Raw genomic sequence first — 22854 nt, 5'->3', positions numbered from 1 at the left:
AGAACTGGGCTGTTGGTTGGCAGAACGAAATTCAAACTTACCACTGGCACAGGTATCAATATTCACATGTGTTGCTCACTTCCTTGGAACATCATCACACTGTTTTGTATTGTCAGTGATAATCTCATTCATGACAGTGCACATGAATGCTACACTGTCAGCATGATACCTGATGGCATAGAATCTAGAGGCCATGCATTTGTTAAGTATGTGTATGTGACTGACAGTACAGAATCTCATTTTAAAAACCACTTTCAGCTTTATGAGGGGTCAACACTGTAGTACACAAATTAAGACAAAAAATGCATATATTCAGCAACAGGTGATGTAAAAAGTGCATTTCATGGAGTAGATGGTGTCTGAACATCTTGCAACTTGATTCAAGCTGAAGCATGAACTACTTGATGCTATTAGAGATGCCAGTGGATTTGTACACACCATATTCATGTTAGTACCAAATATTAAACACTTAATTCTAAATGAATGTATATTAAGGGAATTCCATTTAAAAAAGAAAGAAGAGTGGTCCGATATGAAGCCTGTGATAAGAATGAATCAATTCAATACTGGGTTACATCCCAGAGTGGCACATACATTGCAATAATGGGTCTCCACAAAATGCAGCCTGTTACTATTTATGAAATGTAGAGACCACAGTATACATTAGAATACTTTGTAGTGAGCCACTTCGTTTTGTGTATATGACATAAGTGTCATAAGCTGCAAGATATAACTGTCTCCTTTATTACACCTCATGGTCCTGCTAATGCTTTCAAATTGCCACCATCAAAGGATCAGTGTGCAGTTCTCTTTTCCCAAGTACTGCCTTGTTGTATCATCCTTGACCATGTGCAAATTCAGCTCGGCTATCCAGTTTCAGAGAGATGCAGATGGAAAAAACCAAATGAACTCTTTCCAACAGTGCAGTGTTGATTGTTAACATTGTAGGCAATTTCAATCCATGGAAAGTCACTAAGTAAAGTCATGACAGATGACAATAGCAATTTGTGAATAATATCATAAAAAGACAAATGGGTATAAATATTCTGTATTTAATTTTTGTTATAAAATGTTGTTGAAAAAAAAATGAATTGTTTTCCCACTCACTTATGTTGTAAAGTAATTATTTTGACCCCAAAATACCCATTTTGCACGAAATTTACTTAAGTACAATGACCAGCTAGCACACCATGAAAATTCTGAACATTTAGGATGGGGGTTTTGGAGAAAATAATTTCTAAATAACCAAAAAATTTCAGATTTTCATCTTTATGCACAAATATTTTGACAGTTTAAGAATTTCATGCATTAAAATCATAGCTGACAGTTAGTAGGCCTTCCACTTCATTTTTCAAGACAGTCAACATCCTGTGACTTAATCTTTTCAAAATAATTTTGAAATTTGCAAAACGTTAAATTTTTGTAGTTTGTTTTAAAGAATGAAAAGCTAAGAAGTGTGTGTATTATGTCTTTTAGTATTGTAAAAACAATATTTATTGAAAATAAACTTTGATCTCCATCACTTTTGGTTTCTTTGTTACAATTTTTCAATTTTCCCTATGGTTACAACATTTTCACAAATACTCTCATTTAGAGAGGTTTGTAAAACATCAGAAAATCAAAACATCGTAGTTTTGGAGAGGTACCATGTGGAACTTACACATATATTTTTTAAGCAAAGTTTGAAATAGTGACTTGACACATTCACTCTTTATTTGTACGATTTGAGATGAAATCACCTTCTAGTAGGTTCACAAACTCTTGTTCAGCGGAATAAGAAGCTCTGGCACTTTTTGAAGCAGATTTAGGCTGCCTACTACCAGTAAATCCAGATTTCTTGAAGCAAATCCTGAAAAAGAATTACAGTGACATGTATCAACCAAGGAAGTAAGTTAATTAACTGAATATTTTTGAATGAAAAATTTATCTTTAACAAGATCAAGTTTGTCATTCTCAATTTCAGCCTGAACTGCATCTGTACACATTTAGGATGAGATCAACAGGAGAAACTTATCCACATAAAATATAAAAGAAAGGATTACTCAAGAGATCTCAATCAGACAGGATTCAAGAAGGCAGTTCCTGTGCAAAATTCTTAATCTCAAAATTACCTTGCAAATCTGCAAAGACAGACAAACTGGGATCCCATTTATAAATTTAACCCCCACCAGACAGATAGGCACACGTGTGTGTTAGCACACGCTCGCACATGTGAATCAATCGAGCAAATAACACCAAATCAAAATGAACTTTAATGTGATGCCAACCTTTCGACACTAACAGGAATCCAAGTAATACCATAAAAGTATGTTACAACAATACAAGAGAGGCTTCAGGTTACTCAAATTGAACATCAGGGTGTACAGGCGGACAAGGAAAAAAAATACACTTTCTCCCAGATGAAAACGCACTTTTTCCATGTTAAGTGATAGTATATTTCCTCTGGAAACTGCAAAACTTATCAATTCTTTGAATGGTTATGATTATGGTTTTATACACGGGCATAGAATTTCTTGGCAGTTTTGGAAACAAAACTATGGGAGAAAGACAATTTCCAAAACATCTTTGATGGGCAGCAACATGTACACTGCGTATTTTCGTATTACGAAAGTATACATTGGGATTCCACCAAACACCATGTGTTGCTTTCTGAATCATTGAATTAGAGATTGCGATGAGCTTTTGTAAGCCAGCCATAGCTCATGTCACGTGATCTCGCCAGCTGATATTCAGAGCATAGGACACATGATGTAGCCAGCCAACAGCAACATCACTTAAGTAGCACGATCACGCAAACAGGGAAAGTTAATAGTTTTAATTAATATACATAATGTTACGACTACTCAAGAGGACGTCGTTATAAGGAGAAAGAAAAATGGCGTTTTACGGGTCGGAGCGCAGAACGTCAGATCCCTTAATCGAGCAGGTAGGTTAGAAAATTTAAAAAGGGAAATGGATAGATTAAAGTTAGATATAGTGGGAATTAGTGAAGTTCGGTGGCAGGAGGAACAACACTTTTGGTCAGATGAATACAGGGTTATAAATACAGAATCAAATAGGGGTAATGCAGGAGTAATGAATAAAAAAATAGGAGTACGGGTAAGCTACTACAAACAGCATACTGAACGCATTATTGTGGCCAAGATAGACACAAAGCCCACACCGACTACAGTAGTACAAGTTTATAGGCCAACTAGCACTGCAGATCATGAAGATATTGATGAAATGTATGACGAGATAAAAGAAATTATTCAGTTAGTGAAGGGAGACGAAAATTTAATTGTCATGGGTGACTCGAATTCGACAGTAGGAAAAGGAAGAGAAGGAAACGAAGTAGGTGAATATGGATTGGGTCTAAGAAATGAAAGAGGAAGCTGCCTGGTAGAATTTTACACAGGGCATAACTTAACCACAGCTAACACTTGGTTCAAGAATCATAAAAGAAGGTTGTATACATGGAAGAACCCTGGAGATATTAAAAGGATTTAGATAATTATATAATGGTAAGAAAGAGATTTAGGAACCAGGTTTGAAATTGTAAGACAGTTCCAGGGGCAGATGTGGACTGACCACAACCTATTGGTTATGAACTGTAGATTAAAAATGAAGAAACTGCAATAATGTGGGAATTTAAGGAGATGGGACCTTGATAAACTGAAAGAACCAGAGGTTGTACACAGTTTCAGGGAGAGCATAAGGGAACAATTGACAGGAATGGGGGAAAGAAATACAGTAGAAGAAGAATGGGTAGCTTTGAGGAATGAAATAGTGAAGGCAGCAGAGAATCAGGTAGGTAAAAAGACGAGGGCTAGTAGAAATCCTTGGGTAACAGAAGAAATATTGAATTTAATTGATGAAAGGAGAAAATATAAAACTGCAGTAAATGAAGCAGGCAAAAAGGAATACAAGCGTCTCAAAAATGAGATCGACAGGAAGTGCAAAATGGCTAAGCAGGGATGGCTAGAGGACAAATGTAAGGATGTAGAGGCTTGTCTCACTAGGGGTAAGATAGATACTGCCTACAGGAAAATTAAAGAGACCTTTGGAGAGAAGAGAACCACTTGTATGAATATCAAGAGCTCAGATGGCAACCCAGTTCTAAGCAAAGAAGGGAAGGCAGAAAGGTGGAAGGAGTATATAGAGGGTCTATACAGGGGCGATGTTCTTGAGGACAATATTATGGAAATGGAAGAGGATGTAGATGAAGATGAAATGGGAGATAAGATACTGTGTGAACAGTTCGACAGAGCACTGAAAGACAAGTTGAAACAAGGCCCTGGCAGTAGACAACATTCCATTAGAACTACTGACAGCCGTGGGAGAGCCAGTCCTGACAAAACTCTACCATCTGGTGAGCAAGATGAATGAGACAGGCGAAATTCCCTCAGACTTCAAGAAGAGTATAATAATTCCAATCCCAAAGAAATCAGGTGTAGAGAGATGCGAAAATTGCCGAACTATCAGTGTAATTAGTCACAGCTGCAAAATACTAATGCGAATTCTTTACAGACGAATGGAAAAACTGGTAGAAGCCGACTTCAGGGAAGATCAGTTTGGATTCCGTGGAAGTGTTGGAACACGTGAGGCAATACTGACCCTACGACTTATCTTAGAAGAAAGATTAAGGAAGGGAAACCTACATTTCTAGCATTTGTAGACTTAGAGAAAGCATTTGACAATGTTGACTGGAATACTCTCTTTCAAATTCTGAAGGTGGAGGGGTAAAATACAGGGACCGAAAGGCTATTTACAATTTGTACAGAAACCAGATGGCAGCTATAAGGGTCGAGGGGCATGAAAGGGAAGCAGTGGTTGGGAAGGGAGTGAGACAGGGTTGTAGCGTCTCCCCAATGCTATTCAAACTGTATATTGAGCAAGCAGTAAAGGAAACAAAAGAAAAGTTCAGTGTAGGTAGTAAAATACATGGAGAAGAAATAAAAACTTTAAGGTTTGCCGATGATGTAATCCTGTCAGACAGCAAAGGACTTTGATGAGCAGTTCAACGGAATGAACAGTGTCTTGGAAGGATGGTATACATTAAGAAGGGTGATGCTGAGGGAATTAGATTAGGAAATGAGACACTTAAAGTAGTAAAGGAGTTTTGCTATTTGGGGAGCAAAATAACTGATGATGGTCGGAGTAGAGAAGGTGTAAAATTTAGACTGGTAATGACAAGGAAAGCGTTTCTGAAGAAAAGAAATTTGTTAACATTGAGTATTGATTTAAGTGTCAGGAAGACGTTTCTGAAAGTATTTGTGTGGAGTGTAGCCATGTATGGAAGTGAAACATGGACGAAAAATAGTTTAGACAAGAAGAGAATAGAAGCTTTCGAAATTTGGTGCTACAGAAGAATGCTGAAGATTACATGGGTAGATCACATAACTAATGAGGAGGTATTGAATATAATTGGGGAGAAGAGGAGTTTATGGCACAACTTGACTAGAACAAGGGATCGGTTGGTAGTACACGTTCTGAGGCATCAAGGGATGACCAACTTAGTACTGGAGGGCAGCGTGGAGGGTAAAAATTGTAGAGGGAGACCACGAGATGAATACACTAAATTCAGAAGGATGTAGGCCGCAGTAGGTACTGGGAGATGAAGAAGCTTGCACAGGATAGAGTAGCATGGAGAGCTGCATCAAACCAGTCTCAGGACTGAAGACGACAACAACAACAACAACAACAACAACAACAACATAATGTTGCTACAAGAAAAGCAAAGCTTTCACATATAATATTGGTCTCTACGATTAATAAGATGCAATAGAAGCTAAGATTTCACATATAATGATGATCTTTTTTGCGGGTATTACACTTTAAGATACGTCACACAAACGTGGCAGTAAAATTTTTAATAATGACATGAACGGCTGCTTTTAAGGGTTCGAAATTCTTGTAAGTTGCTCGTCATCAACGAGTGGATTTTTAAATGAGAGTCAAATGCTCTGCGATTTAAGAAATTCATGGTACATTCTCGCACATAGTTCAACTTACGTACAAGGATATTTACTTTCAAAGTAATGCTTTTCAAAGCACCATTCGCAATATTTTCCTGCGACCTGTTTGAAATAGGTTTGTTTCAGCAGTTGCCAGAGATAGTAGATAACAGGCAACACCGCGCTTGCACAGCTACCATGACGTAGGAATCCCATATGTACGTACGTACATGTGAAACATTAAAAGATCATACATTATGTCATAAAAGAAACAAGACATCAGAGAATACTCCAAGAGCATCGGAATTTTGTGAACCATACTACAATGTGCACATTTAAAGTGCATACTTAAAGTGCACATTCGTATGTCCAGATTTCCAGTGAAGTACACCCTGACCTGAAGTAAGCTTTTCAGTGTGGTTTTTGGGATGTAAATTTTCTTGGAGCACCAGTACTGTATTATATCTTGTTTGGTTCTTTATTATGGCATAATGCCATATGTGCTAGAGGATGAAAACATGCACTTGAAATGCAGCGAACAGTTGAAACTAGCCAGTACTGTTGAATTAATCATTTCGTTTCAAATATATTCACTGCCTGTGTGGAAAAGGTTAATAAAAGTCAAATTTCTTTAGAAAACAGACAAAAATAACTTCATTGCTCTGCAAGGCGATTAATGCTTGACTGTCAGAAAGGTGGAAATAAAATAAAATCTGAAACTAGTAACATATTTTAGCCTTCCATAATTGTGTGAATATATTTTAATTCACTTGATAGCTCCCAGCCACTGATATCCATTTTGTTTTCATTTGACATGAGAGGAAACGAAGGGGAAACAGCAAAATCACTATATGTAAACACGCGTCATGTCGAGGCTACCCGCTATAACTCAGACTGCTCTGCACACCCGCCCCCAATCTACGATATTTGTGAACTGGGTCAATACTAAATAATAATAATAATAATAATAATAATAATAATAATAATAATAATAATAATGAATTTCCAAAAGTATGTTCATCTTGTAGCTCACATATTTCTAAAAAGTCTGAAACATAAAACGTGTGTTCGAGGAATTGTAAGACATGTTATTTTGTCTTAAGTATGCTAAAGTGCATTAGCAAGCCTCTTGATACAGCATTCTTCTATAGCACGTCACTGTGTTTCGCTCTGTGGAATTGGAACGTGTAAATTTTGTAATGAATACCCTCAAACTATATTCAGGACAGTGGACATTGAAATGTCCTGTGGTGCCTCTCCTGCTCCCAGTCGGCCGGTTTGGCAGCCTGCCCCTCTTAAAAAAACTCTTGCAGTTTTGTGTGACATAAAATTAAATATAGGGTACATAAAACCAGTAAAGACAAGAGATAAGCAAGAAAGTAAGTACACATTAGCTCCTAGCATTTTTTTCTCTCTAATCTTGCTACAGCTTTACAGGTCGTGCTTTCCTTTTTGCGAAAGGATCTACACTCCTGGAAATGGAAAAAAGAACACATTGACACCGGTGTGTCAGACCCACCATACTTGCTCCGGACACTGCGAGGGGGCTGTACAAGCAATGATCACACACACGGCACAGCGGACACACCAGGAACCGCGGTGTTGGCCGTCAAATGGCGCTAGCTGCGCAGCATTTGTGCACCGCCGCCGTCAGTGTCAGCCAGTTTGCCGTGGCATACGGAGCTCCATCGCAGTCTTTAACACTGGTAGCATGCCGCGACAGCGTGGACGTGAACCGTATGTGCAGTTGACGGACTTTGAGCGAGGGCGTATAGTGGGCATGCGGGAGGCTGGGTGGACGTACCGCCGAATTGCTCAACACGTGGGGCGTGAGGTCTCCACAGTACATCGATGTTGTCGCCAGTGGTTGGCAGAAGGTGCACGTGCCTGTCGACCTGGGACCGGACCGCAGCGACGCACGGATGCACGCCAAGACCGTAGGATCCTACGCAGTGCCGTAGGGGACCGCACCGCCACTTCCCAGCAAATTAGGGACACTGTTGCTCCTGGGGTATCGGCGAGGACCATTCGCAACCGTCTCCATGAAGCTGGGCTACGGTCCCGCACACCGTTAGGCCGTCTTCCGCTCACGCCCCAACATCGTGCAGCCCGCCTCCAGTGGTGTCGCGACAGGCGTGAATGGAGGGACGAATGGAGACGTGTCGTCTTCAGCGATGAGAGTCGCTTCTGCCTTGGTGCCAATGATGGTCGTATGCGTGTTTGGCGCCGTGCAGGTGAGCGCCACAATCAGGACTGCAACCGACCGAGGCACACAGGGCCAACACCCGGCATCATGGTGTGGGGAGCGATCTCCTACACTGGCCGTACACCACTGGTGGTCGTCGAGGGGACACTGAATAGTGCACGGTACATCCAAACCGTCATCGAACCCATCGTTCTACCATTCCTAGACCGGCAAGGGAACTTGCTGTTCCAACAGGACAATGCACGTCCGCATGTATCCCGTGCCACCCAACGTGCTCTAGAAGGTGTAAGTCAACTACCCTGGCCAGCAAGATCTCCGGATCTGTCCCGCATTGAGCATGTTTGGGACTGGATGAAGCGTCGTCTCACGCGGTCTGCACGTCCAGCACGAACGCTGGTCCAACTGAGGCGCCAGGTGGAAATGGCATGGCAAGCCATTCCACAGGACTACATCCAGCATCTCTACGATCGTCTCCATGGGAGAATAGCAGCCTGCATTGCTGCGAAAGGTGGATATACACTGAACTAGTGCCGACATTGTGCATGCTCTGTTGCCTGTGTCTATGTGCCTGTGGTTCTGTCAGTGTGATCATGTGATGTATCTGACCCCAGGAATGTGTCAATAAAGTTTCCCCTTCCTGGGACAATGAATTCACGGTGTTCTTATTTCAATTTCCAGGAGTGTATTACCTCATCATAGTTCGTCAAAAGTTTTGTTACATGAAAAATCAAAATATCGTTATGTAATACTGAAAAAGCTGTTAATACAAATAAGACCCAACACTGGTGTGGTTTCTCAATCTGATTACATCTATTTTGTCACTTTCTGCTAGAAAGAACAAAATAGGCCTTTCTAATATTGCAGCAATTTTGTAACACACACCAAAAAAAATGAGACTGTTTGGGCACAAATGGTCATTTTTATAACATGACAGAATACAATTTATGAAGTACCAATATCAAATGCCTATTAGGCCTACTACAAGCAAAAAGATTTATGTTAAGAAATAGTTTCACATTTCATTCTTATGCATCAGTTTCTCAAGCACGAGATCAAAAAATAGTATTACGAAATTTTTATATAAATTTGGAATCGTCTTATTCTTCCATAATTTGTGTGATGTCACTGTTTCTTCTCATTCCTCGTTCTAAGAAACACTCTTGTCATCAATAATTCTGTAGCTATTCATGCCATTGTCAAAATTTGTTTGCTGATTAACTTCACTAACCCTGCCAGAATCACAGGTTTAGTTATCCCGCAATTATTCTCCGGTTAGGCATTGTTACATGCTCCCACAACACATTTTCCACGTTAATTCCAGAATAGAACTTAAGCGTCTGGTAGCCTGGGACTGTACAACTAGTCCTTACTAGTGTAGCGATCTGGCCAAAAATTATCTGTCAAAATTTCACTTTCTTGGATACACTGAAAAGATAATACGTAATCTTTCCCACCTGTTATTCCTGTTAGTCATTTTATGTACAAGTCAGTCTGAATCTCTGGATTTCACTAATAACTAAAACAACGCTGATCGTTCGCAAACCCAGTCAACCACATAAGCAGACAGAGATTGGCGTTCATCTGTTCGCCTTTACTCCACTCAGCTCGTGTAGTCTCATTCCCTTTTGTCTGCAGAAAGTTTATTTCTAGATGCGACGAGGATTCTCCTGACACAGACATCACGTACACTATGCTCAAAAATGTTCAAAAACCAACAAGGATGCATTTCAAAATCATATGAATAATTGATAGACCAACGTGCGCTGGATGCTAGGCGCTTTGTGACAAGTCATTTTTTCCTCAAGAATATGAATTTGGCGCCACCTTTTCCCGGTAGCATCTAGCTACTTGCTGCAACTGATTGCACAGGAAACAACCATATTCCTGTAACCAGAAGCGGAAGAATCTACTACTGGAACGCGACTCAACTGCGCATATGCACGAGCCCACTCGTAACTGCTAAAATGAATTTAATGTAAACAGTTGTGACTGCACACTCATCAGGGGCAATTTGTTGTTATTAAGCACTGCATATACTTCCTAGAGCCTTTGATACATTTTGCTGTTGGCAGACGCTTGCATGAGCACTGTGTGTGTCGTCATATATGGCTCCATTCCTTTGCAATTTAAGTTATTTTCATTTTTCCTTTTGTTTATGTTTTATTGTTGAAGTATTATTCTGGAGTACCAGGATATAGTAATATCCTTTGGCAGAGTATCGGTTATTACCAGTCAAAATTATAAAAACTTAACTGAAGGGAAACAAAAGAAAAAACATGACAAATTCCCAGAATCCTAAAAAATTCCCAGGTTCTTCCCACTTTTCTCCTGGATGAAAAAATTCTCAGGTTTTTCCTGGATCTCCTGGTTGCCCCGGGTTGTATACACCCTGAACATAGATAGGCTAGTATTATTTATTAAAATAATGATCATCAATGACAGTATGGTGTCCCACAGTCAGCTCTTAGATCCTTACTGTTCAAGTTATATTCTTGAGAATCAGACTCCCATGTACAAGTCAATTTCAAATGTCTGATTACAAATGAGTTAATGTGTTAAAATATTTTACACTTTATGGTTTATAACAGTCCTAATTCCATTGCTTTTGTTAGTTTCACATTTACCCAAGTACTCATGCTCCTTCAAATATGGCGCCGGTAGGATTGTGTGGTGATAGGATGCTCCAAAATCAGTTGAAATTAAATGGTTCTTCGTGGAGAAAGTGTAAAAAACATGTAGTCAAAGGAATTCGATGCATTAAGTGCAACTTTTGGTTACACGAGAAGTTCGCAAACGTGTGTCTGAAATTTATAAATGACGATATTCAGTGGACATTCCTCGACTACACTAGTGATGAAAATGCGCCACTAACATCCGCACTAAGTTTTAAGGACGAAATTATTCATCTACTTCAAAGTGACATTGATGCTCTGAAAGCAGAACTGACGTTACTAAAGATAGGAAATATTGCATTGAAACGTGAAAAGTGTTGTGCATGTGAAAAAACTTCAGTATTAGATGGACCTACTTCAGCAAATACGCGGAGTGATACAACTGACAAACAACGAAAAAATTCAGCCGCCATTGCAAAAGTAAAAGAAACTTAAGAACCAAACAAATATAAGTGGACCAGTTTAATGTACAAAAAAGACCGAAAGAAGCATTATAATAGGACCGAAAGAAGCATTATAATAAGACCGAAAGAAGCATTATAATAAGACAGAAAGAAGCATTATAATAAGACAGAAAGAAGCATTATAATAAGACAGAAAGAAGCATTATAATAAGACAGAAAGTGAATTCTTTATTGTAGGTGACTCATTGTTGAAGAACATAGTTGTACCAAACCCCAAAATACACGTTCGACCTGGCATCAGGACGCATCAATTGCATACACACCTAAACAACGTCTTAAACTCAAGAGAGAACGCAGCAGATAAACATAGCAGCAATCCAAAAGGTGTTTTTATCCATGTGGGAACAAATTCACTTCGAAACAACAGTGAGGAAGAAATTGTAAACCACACAAGAAACTTCATCCGACTGGCCAGAAGACTCTACCCGAATTCCAGAATAATAATAAGTGGCATTGCATACAGAAGATCTGTGAGTGACAGCTGAAACAGCAATTTTAAAGAACAGTGCAATAAACTAGGAGTCGTTTTCACTGCTCCCAACAAATTTCTAAGTGCAAAGTGTCTTGCGAAAGATTGTCTACATCTGAATAGGATGGGCTCAAAAATATTCAGTAAGATGTTCGTAGATACTTGCCAGATCATAAAAAATAAGGGAAACTTATAAATATTGATGGGGGTGAAGAAACTTGTGTAGCATTAAGGAAGACAGAACCAAACCATTATCTGGCAGGAAATGTGCTAAAGCCTGTAAGTGATAGTTGAAGTAGGTATGTTATCCACTGGAATATAAATGGCTTAAACATTGGTGCTTCTAACAATAAAAGCTCCAAAAAAGATGAATTGGAAATCATTCGGTCAGAATGTGCAAATATTAAAGTTGTTTGTTTAAACGAGCACTGGTTTACTGAAGACACAATTAAAATTCTAAACAAAATAGGGAACTTCCGATTAGCAAGTAGCTTTTGCAGAAGAAACAAGTCATGTGGAGGTTCATGTATACTTCTACATAGTGATATAAATTATGAGACCAGAAACTGTTAATTATTTAAATGAAGAATGTGTGTCCGAGAGCTGTTGTGTAGAAATAGTGGACTCACTAGCAAATGTTATAATAATCTCAATATACAGAATTCCATGGACGTCAACAAGACAACTATTCTTATCTAAGCTTCAGATTATGCTAGAAGACCTTTGCAGAGGAAAAAAGAAAAAAGTTGTAATAGCTGCTGATTTTAATATTGATATCACATGTGATAGTAGCCATGCATCAAGTTTCACTGATTCAGTAAAGAATATGGTTTCAAATTGAATTTGTTTGAATCTACCAGAGACAATGGGAAATCAGCAACATACATTGACAATGTTCTAACTAATTATGTATATGAAGATGTGTATAAATTTTGTCTAGATCTAGGTATTTCAGATCATTGTGCATTGTGCATTGTTCATTGAGCTGCCCCACACACACACAGGAACATTTCACGTATGAGAACCCATATGAGCAGGAACTTTAGCAAAGAAAACTTGCCAACATTTAGTGAGAAGCTAAGAGATAAAACATGGCCTTTTGATTATTGTAACTCAAGTGACGAAAACTTTGAGAAATTCCTTAACTGTTTTCTTGGAGACTTTAATGAAACATCTCCACCTAGACTCTGCAGCAGTAAAATAACAAATACAGTAAAGTGGATTACCCAGGGCATAAAAATTTCCAGTATAAGGAAAACGCAGCTGCACAGAGAACTAAAATATAATAAAGATGTTGATTTCATTAAATATGTTAGACTCTATAAAACCATATTTAAAAGAGTTGTCCAGGCAACAAAACAACCGGCAAACAACAGGCTAATTTTAAATCAAAAAATAATAAAAAGGCTATGTGGTCTGTCATTAAATGTGAGTTACGTGTTAAAGCCTGTAACCAAGAAATTTCAAAAGTTGACATTGAAGCTAATACTATTGTAAATCCAGCTCAAATACCAGGGTACTTTAATGAATTCTTTATAAATGTCTGATGTTGATGTAACAGATTATCACAACAAAGTAAATCCCTTTGGCCTAGGCGAAAACTCTGAAAACTTTACAAAATTCGCAAAAGTTTCTGTGGAGGATGTAGAAAATGCTATTCTAACATTAAGAAACAAAAAATCTGCAGGTTGGGATGGAATACCCACCAAAGTTATTTAAGTGGTACACAACAGAATTGTAAACCCACAAGCTCAGATAATAAATCAATGTTTCGAAGAGGGCTGTTTGCCAGAGCTACTGAAATATGCTGAAGTCAAACCACTCTTCAAGAAGGGATCAAGAGAGATCATGGGAAATTATTGTCCTATCTCAATTCTCCCAGTCCTATCTAAAATATTTGAAAATCTTGCTGTTGCACAAATCCAAAACTTCATTGGAAAATATTCTGTTATTCTAAACAATCAATTTGGTTTTCAGCAGGGTAAAAACACCATTGATGCAGTAAACAGTTTCATTGAGAAAGTAAGCACATCATTAGACAAGAGAAATAAGGTGGCAGGAATTTTCTGCGACCTCACAAAGGTGTTTGATTCCGTAAACCACGCATTCCTTGTCCACAAACTTGAAAAGTATGGCATTAGCAGCAGTGCCCTACAATGGCTTAAATCCTACTTATCCAACAGAAAGCAAAGAGTTAGCATTTCTTCAAATAGCACATATTATTTTTCTGACTGGAAAAAAATATCTCAGGGTGTTCCACAATTCTCCATATTAGGTCCAGTCCTATTTCTCTTTTATGTTAATGACTTACCATTAAATATCAGCGCCCCATCAGTTCTGTTCGCAGATGATACTTCTGTCCTAGTTGAAGATCAGGTCTCAGAAAAAATTCCCAAATCTGTGATCAGTACCTTATAAACTTGGTTTCAGCTAAATGGGCTGAATATAAACACATCTAAGACTCACATGATGCAGTTCAAAACCAAACAGTCAAAATGTGAGCAGATTAAGATTGTACACAACAACCAAGGTATAGAAGAAGTTGTCTCAGTCAAATTCTTGGGTTTAAATATAGTATAAATTTGAGCTGGCGGGCACACATTGAATACCTGGCAAACAAACTGGGCAGCTTTGCATTTGCAGTGCAAATATTGTCAACTGCAACTGACATGGACACACGAAAAGTAGCATATGCAAGCTACTTCGAATCGATTATTAGGTATGATATTGTTTTTTGGGGTAACTCGACAAACATAGTGCGGATACTAAAAATACAGAAAAAAATCATACGAAATATGTGCACTGCAAATCACAAAGAATCATGTCGACCATTTAGAAAACTTTATATATATATATCTAAAAACAAAGATGATGTGACTTACCAAATGAAAGTGCTGGTGGGTCGACAGACACACAAACAACACAAACATACACACAAAATTCTAGCTTTCGCAACAAACTGTTGCCTCATCAGGAAAGAGGGAAGGAGACGGAAAGACGAAAGGATGTGGGTTTTAAGGGAGAGGGTAAGGAGTCATTCCTATCCCGGGAGCGGAAAGACTTACCTTAGGGGGAAAAAAGGACGGGTATACACTCGCACACACACACATATCCATCCACACATATACAGACACAAGCAGACATATTTAAAGACAAAAGAGTTTGGGCAGAGATGTCAGTCGAGGTGGAAGCACAGAGGCAAAGATGTTGTTGAATGACAGGTGAGGTATGAGTGGCGGCAACTTGAAATTAGCGGAGATTGAGGCCTGGTGGGTAACGGGAAGAGAGGATATATTGAAGAGCAAGTTCCCATCTCCGGAGTTCGGATAGGTTGGTGTTGGTGGGAAGTATCCAGATAACCCGGACGGTGTAACACTGTGCCAAGATGTGCTGGCCGTGCACCAAGACATGTTTAGCCACAGGGTGATCCTCATTACCAACAAACACTGTCTGCCTGTGTCCATTCATGCGAATGGACAGTTTGTTGCTGGTCATTCCCACATAGAATGCATCACAGTGTAGGCAGGTCAGTTGGTAAATCACGTGGGTGCTTTCACACGTGGCTCTGCCTTTGATTGTGTACACCTTCCGGGTTACAGGACTGGAGTAGGTGGTGGTGGGAGGGTGCATGGGACAGGTTTTACACCGGGGGTGGTTCAAGGATAGGGGCCAGAGGGTAGGAAAGGTGGTTTGGGGATTTCATAGGGATGAACTATATATATATATATCATCTTTGTTTTTAGATATATTTTTCCCTCATGGAATGTTTCCCTCTCTCTCTCTCTATTTACTTACTTATCGCGAATGGACCCAGAAGGATCACGCAAAGCTTTCTGATGTCGTTTCTTCCATACTTCTTTCATTCGTTCTCCATGTTTTCTTTTTCTTTCTTCTGTCCATTTTGTTCCTGGTCTCTTTAGTGCTTCCTTCTCCGACAATACATTCCACTTTTCCACCTTATTTCTAAAAGTTTTTCTATCTTTGACATCTTTAAGTTCAATATTTGCTTTTTGTAAATCTAATTTTACTTGGCTAATCCATGGTGTTGTTGATTTGACTTTTTCTATGTAAGTGAGAATTCTGTTGGTGAGTCGTGTGGGGGGAAGTCTAGTGACATGTCCATAAAATTTTAATCTTCGCCTTCTTATGTCTGCTGCCAGGTTTGATATAGTTTCTGTGGTTCTTCTTGATTGTATTCGGTATCCTTCTTCTGTTAATTTTGGACCTAAAATCTTTCTCATAATTTTTCGTTCTTCTTTTAGTATTTTTTCTAAATCACATTTTGTGTGGAGTGTGAGCGTTTCACTAGCATATAGTGCTGCTGGCTTAATTACTGCGCAGTAGTGTCTGATTTTTGTGTTCGAGGAGATGCATTTTTTATTGTATATTTCATGTGTCATACCATATGCTCTCTTCATTTTCTGTTGTCTGATCTTCTGTGCAACTTTCTCTCCTCCGGTTGGCTCCAAAATTTCACCTAGGTATTTAAAATGTTTTACTCTATTTATTTTTCCATATTTTGTGTTCAAACTGTGTATATGGAATTTTGTACAGAAAAATTCTGTCTTTTGAAACGAAATTTGTAAACCTACTTTATCCGCGCATTCCTTAAGGATCTCTATTTGTTTGGTGGCGATTTCTTCATCATCTGCAAGTATGGCCAAGTCGTCCGCGAATGCTAAACAAGATATCTCCACGTTGTCTTTGGTTCTACCAAGATGGATTGGTTTCCAGTAGGATTGATTTTTTAATTCTTTTTCCCATTCCTTAATGACTTTATCCAGGACTATATTAAACAAAAGTGGAGATAGCCCGTCACCTTGACGTACTCCAGTTTTTATGAGAAAAGGTTCAGAGGTTTCTCCCCTGAATTTAACATTAGATACAGTGTCTGTCAGTGATTCTTTGATAAGCCTTAGTGTTTTGGAGTCAAGTCCAAGTTCCTCTAAAATGTTAAACAAAGATTGCCGGTCAATTGAGTCATAGGCTTTCTTAAAATCTACAAATGTACAAATTATGGGGGCATTTCTAATTGCTTTGTGTTTTAATATTGTCTTTAAATTAAATATTTGTTCTATGCATGAGCGGCCGGGGCGGAAGCCTGCTTGATAATCACCAATTTGGCATTCCAGCTGCTCTTGTGTTCTTTTCAGCACGCATGTTGAGAGAATTTTGTAGGTGACTTGTAAAAGTGAGATTCCCCTGTAGTTATTGATTATTGACATTTGTTCTGTCTCCTTTTTTATGTAACGGGTGAATAAGGGCACATTTCCACTCCTCTGGTAATTTTTCTGTTTCCCATATTTTTGTTATTATTTTTGTGAGCTCTTGCAACGTCTTTGGTCCTAGGTTTTTTAATAGCTCTGCAACAATGCCATCTTCGCCAGATGTTCTATTATTTTTTAAGTTTTTAATGTGACATTTGATTTCTTCCTGTGTTGGTGGTAATGAATCCGGTTGAGCGTTGGCACAGATTTCTTTGGGAAACCTTAAACTAGGTTCTGGGCAATTTAGTAGGTTAGAAAAATATTGAGCCAATACTTGACAGTTTTCCTGGTTTGTTAGGGCTAATTTACCATCTGGTTTTCGGAAACATAAATTTTGAGGGATATATCCTTGTATTTTATCTGCGAAAGTTCTGTAGAAGTCTCTTGTATTATAGTTTTGGAAATTTTCTTCTATGGCATCCAGTTGTGCCTTTGTGTACTTCGTTTTTGCTTGCCTAATAGATTTTGAAACCTGTTTTCTAACCTCGTTAAATAAATGTAGACTTTCTTGTGATTTTTTACTGTTATATTCTTGAAATGCCTTTTTTTCTCCTTTCCAATGCATTTTCACAGTCCGAATCCCACCAAGGGTGTTTGAATATCTTTTTCAAGGGAATAGTTTCCTTAGCTATTCGCGTGATTTTAGAATGAAATTCTTCCCATGTGTTTGCCTTTTCCTTCTCCCATTCTTCTTTTACTTTAGATTCTTTAATCTTCTTGGTGTCATATTTCTGTTTTCTTCTGATGACTTCTTCATGCTGTAAACTTGATTTTAATTCTAGTTAGGTAATGGTCTGAATCAATGTTTGCTCCTCTGCGTACTTGGACGTCGTAAATTTCTTTTTGTACTGGGTATGAAATCGCCACATGATCTATTTGAAACTCGCCAATTTGTTGTATAGGAGATCTCCATGTCTTTTGTTTTCTTGGACATTTTCTTAGAGATGTTGACATTATCTTCAGGTTATTCTGCTTACATAGTTCGACGAGCCTTGTACCATTTTTATTGGTAAATTTATGTGCAGGATATTTGCCTACGGTTTTTTGGTGGATTTTCTCTCTACCCATTTGGGCATTAAAATCACCGAGTAGAACTTTTGTATCATCTTTTGGAATCCTGGCCATTATATTCTCCAAATTTTCCCAGAACTTTTCTGTTTCTATGGGGTTTTTCTTGTTGTCTCCGTTTGTGGGAGCATGAACATTAACCATTGTGTATGTTTTGTTGGCACATTGTAAGCGCATCGTCATTATCCTATTATTTACGGGAGTAACTTCCTTGATGGAGCTGAGCACGCTCTTGTGTATGATAAACGCCATCCCGAGATGGGGGGCTCCTCTTCCGATTCGTTTATCCGTCTTGCTCTTAAAGATGCGATAGTTGCCATAATCTGATGTTTCTTCATCTGTAAAACGTGTCTCCTGTAAAGCTAGTATTACTATCTTTTGCTTTTCAAGTTCTGTTGTAAGGTTTAGAAGTTTTCCTGGTTGGATTAATGTATTTATGTTAAAGGTTCCAATGTATGTAGGTGTTTTAAGTGGAAGTTTGCCAGAGAGCTCCGACTTTCTCTGATGTAATCGTGTAAGTCCAGGTTCCCCAGAATCCGAATTCCTGGTTGCCATCTGTTGATGGGTGGATTGGTTACCACCTGGGGTAATGTTGTTATTACTTGCACGAGTCATACTTGCTTGTAATCAAGTTGGTCCAGTGTTTCCACTGGGTGTTTAGAACCAGGGATTGTTAGTTCCTGGAGCATTATGACCAGCCGCACATTGTGTGAACAGACGCTGACCAGGATGCCGATGGTTCCCACTTCAGACGCGTCCTGGATTTGGGTGTTGACGGTGCTTATTGTAATGGCAGCACTTACTCGCCATGACACAGCAACGTCTTCGGGTTCTGTGGTTTTTGAATGAGTGTGACCCTTGCCAAAAGTCACACTCCCACACCCTCGTGATGCTGCCGCCTCGGTCCGGGACTGCTTATTTGGGTTTCCCCTTATTCGCAGCTGTCCACCATATCTGATGGATCGTTCGCTATCCGCCACCTGCGACCCGCCCTGTACCTGAGGCTCGGATAGGGTGTGTGTGTGTCTATATATATATCCCACGTGGAATGTTTCCCTCTATATATATATATATATAGAGAGAGAGAGAGAGAGAGGGAAACATTCCATGTGGGAAAAATATATCTAAAAACAAAGATGATGTGACTTACCAAACGAAAGTGCTGGCAGGTCAATAGACACACAAACAAACAAACAAACACAAACACACATAATTCAAGCTTTTGCAACAAACGGTTGCTTCATCGGGAAAGAGGGAAGGACTAAAGGATGTGGGTTTTAAGGAAGAGGGTAAGGAGTCATTCCAATCCTGGGAGCGGAAAGACTTACCTTAGGGGGAAAAAAGGACAGGTATACACACACACACACACACACATATCCATCCTCACATACACAGACACAAGCAGACACTGGTAAAGGCAAAGAGTTTGGGCAGAGATGTCAGTCGAGGCGGGAGTACAGAGCCAAAGATGTTGTGGAAAGACAGGTGAGGTATGAGCGGCTGCAAATTGAAATTAGCGGAGATTGAGGCCTGGCGGATAATGAGAAGAGAGGATATACTGAAGGATATACTGAACTCCGGAGATGGGAACTTGCCCTTCAGTATATCCTCTCTTCTCGTTATCCGCCAGGCCTCAATCTCCGCTAATTTCAATTTGCCGCCGCTCATACCTCACCTGTCTTTCAACAACATCTTTGGCTCTGTACTCCCGCCTTGACTGACATCTCTGCCCAAACTCTTTGCCTTTACAAATGTCTGCTTGTGTCTGTGTATGTGTGGATGGATATGTGTGTGAGTGTATACCTGTCCTTTTTTCCCCCTAAGGTAGGTCTTTCCGCTCCCGGGATTGGAATGGCTCCTTACTCTCTCCCTTAAAACCCACATCCTTTCGTCTTTCCCTCTCCTTCCCTCTTTCCTGATGAAGCAAGCATTTGTTGCGTAAGCTTGAATTTTGTGTGTATGTTTGTGTGTCTATCGACCTGCCAGCACTTTCGTTTGGTAAATATATATAGTTTTTAATATATTTTTCCCATGTGGAATGTTTCTTTCTATTATATAAAAACAAAGCTGATGTAACTTACCAAACGAAAGTGCTGGTATGTTGATAGACACACAAACAAAGATTATTATATTTTTGTATACCAGACATGAATTATTTGTGGGAAACCATTTTGTCCATTCACACGATACTAGAAACAAAGAAAATTTTATGCTCTTCTCTCACCGCCTCAGACTGTATGCCCAGGGACCTCAAAACATGGGAATGAAAATTTGTAATAAATTAAAAGGGAACGAGTTGATGCAGATGAATTTAGGTTTATTTAAAAGACAACTATATGAGGTACTGACACTGAAGTGTTATTACTCAGTGGATGAGTTCATGCAGGACAAACTGGAAATTTGAGTTGGGTACAATGTGTTATCCTTATAGTGATGTTATTTATTATAGTGCTATTATTTATTAATGCAAAAATAATTTTAATTGTTTTATAAATTTTTGACATGTCTCCTGTACGCAAACCAAATGGATTGCAAATGTACATCACAAGATGAATAAAACACAATACTAATGAAATAGCAAACACCAAAATTTCTAAACAAAAAGTGACAACCCAATGATATAGTTTTGCAGGTACATTCAGTCGTACGTGGATACTATTTGCAAAATATTCTGTGAACATACTTCAAGTAAGAAAGCATCATGCCTCAAGCTTAAGTTGTTCTGCATAAGAGTATCATTAACAAGTTCTTACAATTTTAAAGAATTCCTCTGAGGTATAAATTATCTTCACTTGCATCATGTTTGTTTGGGTTCAATAACTAAATATTGAAAAGTTTAATGTGTCCATAACCTTTTGCACCCTGGCCCGCACGATCATGCAGGTCTTATTTAAAATTTGGCGCACCTCAAATACATAACTTGTGTGTGTCCCTCTGTATTGCAATAATTGAGCACCCGGCATGTGTTTGGTAGCTTGCTGGTTTCATAATGCACTGACATAGGGCAGCAGATAACTTCAGAATTTGATGAGAAGACAGAGCCATGTGTCTGTGCTGCGAGGTAAGTACAATGTGTTTTCCTCCATTCCATTAATTTAAGGTAATGCTACATTACTTTAGACTGAGAATGTTTCACTTAACATATGTATCATGATTAAACAGTGCACAAAGTGCCAGTTACATTTTGTAAATGTTTATATTTGGAGTAGCATGATTGTACATCTTAGGAGTTAATGTTGCCAAGCTTTGATGCTAACCCGACTTTCACATGCAGGAGGTACAGTAAATATTCGCCCTATGATTTACGAGCTAATAGTACTGCTTTTATTTTTATATACAAATAAAATATCCTTTCGTCTTTTAAGGTTAACAGAAGAAGAAATAATTTAACTTATTTTTTGGAGGATTCTGATGTGACCGACCTCTCCAGTGACGACGATTTTCAGCCAAGTATATCATCGTGCAGTGTTGTGGATGACAGTGATGATTCTGAGCCGGCCGGGGTGGTCGAGCGGTTATAGGCGCTACAGTCTGGAAACGCGCGACCACTACGGTCGCAGGTTCGAATCCTGCCTCAGGCATAGATGTCCTTAGGTTAGTTAGGTTTAAGTAGTTCTAAGTTCTAGGGGACTGATGACCTCGGAAGTTAAGTCCCATAGTGCTCAGAGCCATTTGAACCAATTTTTTTTTTATGATTCTGATGCTTGTAGGGGTGAAGATAACAGGAGGTACAACAAATTATCTGTTCCAACTTGAAGCAGAATGCTTCTGTTCCACAATCAGAAGTTTGCATTCAAACCACATCATTCTCAATTCAGATTAGTGTCACTAATGATTCACTGTCAGAACATGCCTAAAATAATAGACTGCTTGAATTCATTTAGATCAAACCTTAAGAAAGGTTAAACCTTAATAAACTAATTCTGGACAATTACTTCTAAATTTCAGAATCCACAAATGGTTGGTATATCACAGCAGTATTTGGCTGATTACTTTAGTGACAAATTTTATGACATAGGTGCATTGTATACTATGTATGTACAGTGCAAGAAAGATAGTGACGTCCATAAATACCACTGTTGTGGAACTAAGGTTTATTGACATGAACATGGGCTGTATCCCTTACCCTAGATTACCTATGTATTGGGAAAATGGTCTGGCCCTATCAGTTTTAAGTGGGTGCCTGTGTAGAGACAGGTTTCCCTGACTCAGATAAAACATTAATTTTGTTGACACGTAGTAGACTCCAGAGGGAGCGCAAATAAACAAGCTGTGGAAAGTTTAACTGGTCATTGACACTGAAGTCAGTGCCAAAAGTTGCCAAGGAATCACAACTTTTACTCTGCATATGAGCAAATGGTGCCTTCTTGGGTTGTTGTTCACTGAAATGGTATGTCAAGAACAGACCGAGGCCTGTTGGACTGAAAAATTGTTGTGGGGTCTTCCTCAGGGATGATGATAGACTGAGATTTACCAAGTGACAACACTCCACTATGAGACTGAAGTAGGGGTCTAGGTTCTGCATTTGTGTTGAGACTTACTGAAACCTTGCTCCAGAATGTTTTGCATACTTTGACCTATATTTTATTACAATTCCATTGCTAGAGACTATACAGAAAATAGGAATTGTAACCATAGACACCATCACAATGAATCACATAAAATATGTGAAATTAAAAGGGAAAGCTCAAAGGGTTTATTGCCACTAATATGTCTGTTGTGATGGGATGGGATGGGATGGGATGGGAAGAAAATCAGAAAGTTATTTAGCA

At 38.9% G+C, this 22854-nt stretch overlaps 1 protein-coding gene across 1 annotated transcript in view; it reads right to left on the bottom strand.

Moving 5' to 3' along the window:
- Window positions 1-1634: 1634 nt before the first annotated feature.
- The window catches only part of LOC126259845 (vitellogenin receptor-like), a 30930-nt gene continuing 9710 nt past the window's right edge, over window positions 1635-22854 (bottom strand). The window contains exon 7 of the mRNA XM_049956901.1: window positions 1635-1849. The gene's annotated coding sequence lies outside the window, so the exon portion shown is untranslated. The remainder of the gene's footprint in view (window positions 1850-22854) is intronic.

Source organism: Schistocerca nitens, chromosome 5 (assembly GCF_023898315.1).
Source record: "Schistocerca nitens isolate TAMUIC-IGC-003100 chromosome 5, iqSchNite1.1, whole genome shotgun sequence".
Classification (NCBI taxonomy): Eukaryota; Metazoa; Arthropoda; class Insecta; order Orthoptera; family Acrididae; genus Schistocerca; species Schistocerca nitens.
The sequence above is the reverse complement of the archived record's forward strand: the minus strand, read 5'-3'. Positions and strand labels throughout refer to the sequence as shown.